Here is a 6,150-nt window from a genome sequence, read left to right on the forward strand (position 1 = left end):
AAGAATAAAGAAGTACAGAACACCACCCTGGGTGGGGTTGGCGAAAGGGCCTACTCTGTGTGGAGTTTGCACCACCTAATTCTAATCGGGTCATCCTTGATTCCAAGCGGATGTTTGTGCCAAATGTCATCAATTCCCCGTCAAGGCTTTCCCGAGATATCGTGTTCACGAGGTTGGGACAGACAATGAGGCCACAGGGACCCTGACCTTTGACCTCCAACTTCTATTCAGTTCATCCTTGAGTCCCAAGTAGACGTTTCATGAAAATTCCCTCAAGGCGTTCCTGACAGTGGTGGAAAAAGTACTAAAATGTTTTACTTAAAGGCATTGTAGGGAGTTCAGACATAATCAAAGAAAAAAACTGTTGTCAAACACCGCCCCTCCAGCAGTTCTTTTCCCCGACCACCAGGGGGTGACGCAGGGGGGACTTTTTAAATGAGTCATGCCCAAAATAGGTTGCCTTATGCGGATACAATTCGCGGAAATGCCCGACCCTACGGTTCTCTGAATTTATATTTTTAAATAGGCTCTTTCATGATAAATTGACCACATATATGAAGCTAAACAAATAAATTCTATCCAAACGATTTTTTAAAAGTAAATTATGTGCCTCAAAAAAGAAGTTTGAGAGCGTTTTAAAACCGAAAGTAAAGAGTTGATACGGGCACGGACGCGCACGGACACGCACATGCGTGCGTTAATTTACGACCCGGACATAAACAACATGAACATAAACAGAAGGGAAAATACGGATTTCAGACAGAGGACTGTGTTTCAATGAAGGAAAACACCCCAGCATCATTATATAGTGGCTGATAGAGGGGAAAAAATGCAAAAAAATATATATATAAATATTTTTTAATTTTAGGCTTAATGTTCCCTACAATGCCTTTAAGTAAAAGTATCAATACTGAAATGTAGAAATACTCCATTACAAGTAAAAGTCCAGAATTCAACATTTTGTTGAGTAAAAGTACAAACGTATTCGTATAAAATTGTACATAAAGTACCAAAAGAAAAAAAGTACTCATTATGCAGAATGTCCCATATTCACGAGTTTCCAAATGTATGAAAATATTTTGAAAATAGCAGATCTACGAGCTCACAATGCGTCGCATCGCGACGCATTGTGAGCTTGTAGATCGGCTATTTTCAAATGGCCAAAATGTATGTAGGGCTGAAGTGGGTAATGTATGTTTTGTGATAATAATCAAAATCTATAAAGTAACTAGTAACTCAAGTTTTCAAATAATTGTAGTGGAGTAAAAAGTACAATATTTGCCTCTGAGATGTAGTGGAGTCGAAGTAAAAGTACTGAAAATTCCTAATTCAGTAAAGTAAAAGTACCTCAAAATTGAACTCAAGCACAGTACTTGAGTAAATGCACTTAGTTGCTTAACACCACTGGTTCCCGAGATATCGCGTTCACAAGGCTGGGACCGACGGATGGATGGACAGATGGGCAATCAGGAAACATAATGCCTCTGACCACAGCTGTCACTGACAGGGACGTAAACAAAAAAAAACAAAAAATCAAGTGAGCTCTAGAGGTAGAGTCAAGAGAGAATCGCTGCCTTGTTCAAAGGCAGAATCGCTGCCTTTGAACACGTTAATCCCTCCAAACAAAGACACTCCTTTGTTTTAAAGAGTAGAGTCAGGCCGTCCTCTTAAAATCAGCCCACAGCAAACAAAAACACTTTGTTTTTTATGTTGAATAGGATACCTTTAACCCCAACACAGAGATGTGTCATATAGTCTCGCAAAACAACAATACAGCTTCAACAAAACAATTCAAACAGCGATGACATAATAATCATATAAGTATTCAAAGCACAAACAGTAACGCTCAGTTCAAGATCGTATTGCATGTAGCCTATTATGTATTACTGATGAATTGAGTACAATGGACCACAATGGAAACAAGCCCCCGGGCCTTTTGTGTTATCCTTTTAGCATAACCTTTGACTGTACTACCTGTACTGTTAATAATCATGTTAATACTCAATATAGTATTCAGTCAATCAATCAATCAATCAATCAATCAATCAATCAAAGAGATTGTTATACAGTGGTTTGATCATGGACCCCCATCTGGAAATACTTTGTGCCTGGGACCCCCATACAAGGTTTGTAAGTTTTAAAAAACAACTATATTCCAACACCCTATAAGCACCCCTGGGGGGTCCCTGGCAACTTTGAGAACAACTGCAGCTGTAGTCAACATGCACAATTAACAAACAGACGTTTTTTTTCCACACTTCCCCATTTCAAACTAAGAAACGATGTGAGGTCATTTGAGAGATTCCTAATTGTGTGGCACTTTGCCTTTGCAACCAATGGTGGTAAGTCACTTTTGAGCTATGGATATGGTAATACCACAGCGACATCTACTGGCCACAAAGTGACATTACTGGCCACAAAGGCGAATGATGGTTTCCTTCTCCCTCATTAGGCTCTATGCACATATCACTTCCTTCACAGGGGTTACCAATGATACTAATGAAGGCTCTGTTCCATTTAGTGTAGCACAGTGGTTTCCACGACCCCATAACTCTGAGAGTGTACAAATTTTGGTTCCATTTGTACGCTCTCAGAGTTACACACCCGTAAGGGGCCATTTGGAAGCCCATGAGGGTCCCTGGACTCGAACTTTAGACCAACTGGTGTAGCAGAGTGTTTCCATTGAGCCAACATGCACGACGTCAGCACCCTGACTCTGTTTGACCAGAATGGAACAGAGCCTTCATTAGTATCATTGGTAACACCTGTGAATGTCTTCATAATGTGGCTGCTGTGAATGGAGCCTGTTGGGATTCTATCATTCTAATAAGGGAATGGTTTGATACATGGAAATTCTCATTATTTAAGGAATATTCTGTGTTTTTCATACGAAGAGTTCTTTAGTCTGTTCACAACAATGTTTTCAGATGGTCTCCGGGCCGGCCCAATGTAAAGCTCAAACCCCATGACATTAAACACCAAAAACACACAACAAACCACACCCAACCTTAGGGCCTGATTTATACTTTGTTGTATGACGCTTGTAGATTGCCTATTTTCAAAATGATTGGGCACATTTTTATTTGAATCTTTCAGATTTCCACCTACAATCATCATCCGTTTTTTTTTTGTCTGCAGACTCCCATCCAGGACATGGCCAAAATAGACATGCCACAGTGGTGGAAAAAGTACTCAAATGTTTTACTTATAAAAGTACCAAATATACTGCAATATAGAAATACTTTGTTACAAGTAAAAGTCCATAATTCAAAATTTACTTGAGTAAAAGTACAAAAGTAATGGCATCAAAATGTACTCAAAGTAACAAAAGTAAAAGTACTAAAATGTTTGAAAATAGCAGATCTACAAGCTCACAATGCGTAGCATCGATCTACTATTTTCAAATAGCCTATGTATAAAATAGGGCGTGGTTAATGTATGTTTTATAATATAATAATTTACATCTGAAAAGTAACTAGTAACTAAAGTTTTCAAATAATTGTAGTGGAGTAAAAGTACAATATTTGCCTCTGAGATGTAGTGGAGTAGAAGTACAAATACCTCAACATTTTACTTAAGTACAGTACTTGAGTAAATGTACTTGGTTACTTTCCACCACTGCATGCCAGGTTCAAAGTGGTTGAAGGAGAAACACAAAAAGACATGGAAAATTGGCAAATCAAAGATTTAATCTTTCCATACTGACAATTCATCACAATTCAGTAAGAACACGTTTGATTAGAAAAGTTAAAGCATCTTTTTTTCTTCTTCTTCTTCTTCTTTTGATCCTTGATATGAAAAAGGAGCATACAGCATTTCACTAAACAGGCACCTTGTTTATTTTAAGATTCACACAGCAGATCATTACAGTCATATTCACACAACTACTGTCGCAATAGGCTCTATTCACAGCAGCCATATTATGAAGACATTCACAGGTGTTGCCAATGATACTAATGAAGGCTCTGTTCCATTCTGGTCAAACAGAGTCAGGGCGCTGATATTGTTGTTGCATGTTGGCTCACTGGAAACACTCTGTTACACCAGTGGGTCTAAAGTTGGGGTCCAGGGACCCTCATGGGCTTCCAAATGGCCCCTTACAGGTGTGTAACTCTGAGAGTGTACAAATGGAACCAAATGGACCTCCATTTGTACACTCTCAGAGTTATGGGGGTCTTGGAAACCATTGTGCTACACTAAATGGAACAGAGCCGTCATTAGTATCATTGGTAACACCTGTGAAGGAAGTGTTAATAGAGCCTATCACAAAGCAAATGTGTCGCATGGTGGATAATGCGTCCGAGAGCGGCACCTTGTGGCTGCAAAGTGGAACACAAGCTACTGCATGTTAGGTCAGATTGATATAATGTAAAAAATCTTCATTGATCTATCTATGAAAATTGACTAAACATGAAGTCGCTGAATCCTGATGACAGGGCCAGAGATGAGCAAAAATACATATAAAAGTATCTTGTCATAAAGTACAAATACTCCCAGAACAACTGTATCAAAATAAAATACAAAATGCCAATGCCAAAGAAAGTATTTAATTAAAATACATGCGTATTTTGTATTTCCAAAATATAGACATTTGCAATGAATGGCAAGATGACCTGATACACACAAATTACTGTTCTGTAATGCAACATTTTAAAGAGCAGAATTCGGACTACCTTACAGCTAAGATTAGATTTAGCTCACAACGCGTCCCATTGAGACCTGTTGTTGTGAGCTTGTAGATCTTTGAAAATCTTTGAAAAGGTTAGCCTATCATGATGCCCAAAATAGGGACACCAGGTTAAAAGTGGTTAAGTAACTTTCTGGTTCTCACATTGAAATGACCACTATTGCTTCAAAGCTCTTTGGGGGAAATGTTAACTGTAATTTCATGATATTGTGTGTTTATTTACATTTTAATCCAAAGTATTTTGTATATTTTGAAAATACAACAATGTTCTCATTAGTATGTCATTGCAAGTGACATGGGCATTTCTTCAGGCCTGTCAAATACACAAATGACAAAATACTCAAAAGTTAAGGAAAAAAAATCTCAAATACATGCATCAGGTATACTGCCCATCTCTGAGCAGGGCTGCGCTAGTTTCTTCCTGCTCTATTTCTCGTCATGATCATTCCATTGATGCCCTCCCTTACTGTAGGCCTATCATGTCTTTCGACATGTACAGTCGAGAACTTCCAGACTACTGAGTCGCAGACGCTGATAAATTTAAAGGGATAGTCACCCAAAAAATGTGCTTTCTTTCTATAGATTAGTCGCCCTATAGACGGGTTTCATGTTGATAAACATTGAGAGGATATGACCGCGCAGAGGAGGGGGAAGCCTATAGAGGGCGCCATTACCCGCAGCAGCTCTGGTCAAATGTCCATTCAAAAAAGAAATGATCTTCACCGGGTTTAATGAAAGTAGATTAAATTATGCAGTTTGTAATACCTTGTTTACTCAATAAAAATGATTTGTCGGAAGTTGGATCTGTTTGTATATAATAGCAGCATTATGCCTATTATGCCTATAATAGCAGAATTATGGCTATCTAACTCCCGAACACAACAACAGAGTGAACGGCGCAACAATTCGTTTCCCCCGAGCATGCGCAGATTGCGCATTCTGCTCTGTGATGACGTCGCGCAGAAATCCGTCTATAGAGACTTGAATTCATGGATATTTCTTTTTATTTTGTCGTATTCTTAAGCCAATAATTTGATGACCAGCGGACCGGTAGGCAGCGGTTTCGGTAGGAGACACAAAGGAGACTCTTTGTGTCTCCTACCGGAACCGCTGCCGGTCATCAAATTATTGGCTTAGGAAAAAAAATATCCATGAAATATCCACTGATCGATATAAAAAGTCATTTAATCCAGAGAATGCACAAATGGAACAGTAAGGGTCCATTTGGTTCCATTTGTACTCTTCTTCTTTTTTACTAATTCCCATCAGCGGCTCGCCACAGTGGATCATCCGTTTCCATCTGCTTCTGTTCTCTGCGTCTTCCTCGGTCAATCCAGCCACCTGCATGTCCTCTCTCACCACATCCATAAACCTTGTTGGCCTTCCATTTGTACATTCTCCGAGCTAAAAATAGATGCGTTCACACTGAGGATTTCCCTGTGCAGAGCCCTCCTGAAGCCATT

The 6,150-nt window shown here is 39.2% G+C and overlaps 2 protein-coding genes across 5 annotated transcripts in view; one reads left to right on the forward strand and one right to left on the reverse strand.

The window, feature by feature from the left end:
• Nucleotides 1-3,974, forward strand: part of LOC311062527 (monocyte chemotactic protein 1B-like) — a 64,595-nt gene extending 60,621 nt beyond the window's left edge. The window contains exon 4 of one of the 2 annotated variants that reach the window (XR_014602506.1): nt 3,939-3,974. The gene's annotated coding sequence lies outside the window, so the exon portion shown is untranslated. Of the gene's footprint in view, nt 1-2,481; nt 2,535-3,938 lie in introns of those variants that run through there. The other variant, XR_014602507.1, reaches the window with a different exon arrangement.
• coq8aa (coenzyme Q8A-a) overlaps nt 3,669-6,150 on the reverse strand; it is a 40,278-nt gene continuing 37,796 nt past the window's right edge. For 2 of the 3 annotated variants that reach the window (XM_084081574.1, XM_084081575.1), the window contains exon 16: nt 3,669-6,150. This exon is cut by the window's right edge and continues 1,920 nt beyond it. The gene's annotated coding sequence lies outside the window, so the exon portion shown is untranslated. The other variant, XR_014602504.1, reaches the window with a different exon arrangement.

Source organism: Gymnoscopelus microlampas (genome assembly GCF_963454915.1).
Source record: "Gymnoscopelus microlampas genome assembly, chromosome: 16".
In the NCBI taxonomy this organism is placed as follows: domain Eukaryota; kingdom Metazoa; phylum Chordata; class Actinopteri; order Myctophiformes; family Myctophidae; genus Gymnoscopelus; species Gymnoscopelus microlampas.